The following is a 2,720-nucleotide window of genomic DNA, read 5'->3' as shown; positions in this document are numbered from 1 at the left end:
GATCTGTCAGACAACCTTGGGACCACCCCACCAATTGGGAGCTGAGGAAGATCCTGTACAGCATCGATCCCAAGGGATCTCCACCACTGATCACGCTCTGACCCTGGGGTTTTGTGTCATCCACCAGAATTAAGTTGTCCGTCTCTTTTGCGATCAAGGATGCGGTTGTGTCAGCCTATGGAATAGATCCTGTTCTAATAAGATCGTGACTATGAAACACCTCACTCCTCCATTTAAATAATATAATCGATATGAGGGAGTATCTAACTCCTCTATTTTATCTTTCAAAAAAAACAAAAAGAAAGATAATAGAGAATGGAAGAGCGAAACAACTTCTCATGGAATTAAAAAGAATTTTGTACTTTGTCCCTAAATACAATAGTTGGCTCATGACCATTAAGTACAAGATATTATGGTTGTCTTCGCTCTTTCATCGATTCATAATATGTAACAAATTATCCAATGGTCGGCCTTCGATAGAACCATGGCAGGTGCCTTCGTTGCAACTATAATGAAAAGTTTAGTTTTAGCCATTGACGTAGATTAAAACATTTATTTTTAATGAATGGTGGCTTTGATGATGAGATTGAGGAAATCATGACAAAGATAGATGAAGAGGCTACGGAGGAAATGGCACCTAAGATCTCTATGCATGCTATCTCGGGATCCTTATCCTCTCAAGCAATACAGGTCGAGGGGCCAATCAAATGTCGATCAATTTCTATTCTCATAGATACTAGAAACACCCACAACTTCATCAACCCCACTCTTGCTAAAAGAATTTAATGCGATCCACAAAAGAAAAATATTTTGAAGTAATGGTCGCTAATGGGAACAAATTAGTAATAAGTGGTAGATACTCTAAATTAATTCACCAATTATTATTTAAGATTTTCATTTTAAGACAAATTTATATATACTTCCTCTTGGGGGTTGTCGGATGGTGCTTAGCCCCTGCTGGCTTCGCACCCTTGGACCCATATTCTGAGACTTCTCGAAGTTGTGCATACAGTTCACAACTCAGGGACGACTATTGACTAAAAGATTTTAGAGCTCCAGCCACACAGATAGTGAGCAGCCACTCAATCAAAAAAGTCGAGGTAAAGGAAGGAACTGTAATATATATGACTCTACATTTTATAGAAAAAGTTGAGCTAGAACAACCTTTACCTCCAGAATTGCAGAATCTATTAGAAGCCTATAAAGATATCTTCTTGACCCTTACGACACTATCTCTTAGTCAAGCTCATGATCATCATATTCTTCTTCTATTTGACAGTCGTCCTTCAAATATTCGATTCTACCATTATCTACATTATCAGAAGAATGGAATTGAGCATCAATCACGAGAGATGCTTGCTAATGGCCTCATTCGATCAAACAGTAGTCTTTATTCATCATCAATATTGTTGGTATGAAAGCCGAATGGATCATGAGGTATCAATTATAGAGCTTTGAACAATATGATCATCAAGACGATTTTCAATCCTAACTATTGATGAGCTATTGGACGAGCTACGTGGAGCTACTTATTAATAATCTACTTATCCCCCTAAGTTGTCCATCTCCTCTGCAACCACGAATAGGGTTGCACAAGCCTATAGATCCTGTTCGAGTAAGATCATGACTATGGATCACCTTCTTCATTTAAGTAATATAATCAATATGGGGGAGTACCTTGCTCCTCCATTTTATCTTGGGAAAAAAAAAAAAAGAAAGAAAGATAATAAAGAATGGAAGAGTGGAACAAATTCTCATGGAACTAAAAAGAATTTTTCCTTGGTCCCTGGATGCAATGGTTGGCTTGTGACTATCAAGTACAAGACATTATGGTTGTCTTTTCTCCTTCGTTAGTGTAATAATATGTAACAAACTACGCAAGGGCCGGCCTTTGGCAGAACCATGGCAGGCGCCTTGGTTTCTCCTTAAACAAATGCGGCGAAAGCACACAAAACCAACAACTATTGTACAACATTAGTTTTCTAAATGACCTCTCTTCCATGGAACAGGTGGTTAATTCTTAGAGGAGATGTGTTTCACTATTGGTAGAAAGCCCACAAGGGCATCGAAGGAGGAGGCGGCAAAGAGGAGAAGGAAAGAGAAGGAGAGGAAGCAAGCAAAGAAGGAAGAGGCAAGGAAGGAGAAGGAGAAGGAGAAGGAGAAGGAGAAGGAGGGACGAGAAGGAGAGAAAGGACAAAGAAGAAAAGAGGAAAAGGGAAGAGAAAGAACGAGAGAGGAAGAAACAGGAACGAGAGGAAAAGAAGAGGAAGATAGAGAAGGAGAAGAAAAAGGAGAAGCTAAGGAAGGAAAAAGAGCAAAAAAAGAAGAGAATGTTGTGAAATGGCCAATTTTAAAATAATATGCATCACATGGAGTCTCATTCCCATTACTGCCGCTCTCTCTCTCTCTCTCTCTCTCTCTCTCTAAATCTCATGTTTAGCTTATTCTTTCTGCTTTCTCTTCTTCCCCTAATGCATAAAAGCCAATTTTTGAATTAAAATGAACAGAGTGGAGGCCAGACATTGTCATTTTATTTCTTCTATCTTATTGTGATTTGTATTTCAATATAACACTGGAATAAAGAGAGATGGAGAAAGGAAGGCTACAATTCCTTTTTTTTTTTTCCTACTCCAATTGTTTTTCTATCCATGAATCGTAGCATCCTAGCATCTATCATATATTTCATTCTAATGGCAAATAAAATAGGGTGCACTTAATGT

At 38.4% G+C, this 2,720-nt stretch overlaps 1 non-coding gene across 1 annotated transcript; it reads right to left on the bottom strand.

The window, feature by feature from the left end:
• Positions 1-207, bottom strand: LOC114914067 (small nucleolar RNA U3). The gene has a single exon (XR_003800500.1). It is a non-coding gene; the product is annotated as a small nucleolar RNA U3 (small nucleolar RNA).
• Positions 208-2,720: the final 2,513 nt, after the last annotated feature.

The sequence above is a fragment of the Elaeis guineensis genome, chromosome 3 (assembly GCF_000442705.2).
Source record: "Elaeis guineensis isolate ETL-2024a chromosome 3, EG11, whole genome shotgun sequence".
Taxonomy (NCBI): domain Eukaryota; kingdom Viridiplantae; phylum Streptophyta; class Magnoliopsida; order Arecales; family Arecaceae; genus Elaeis; species Elaeis guineensis.
This window is presented reverse-complemented; position numbering and strand designations above follow the sequence as displayed.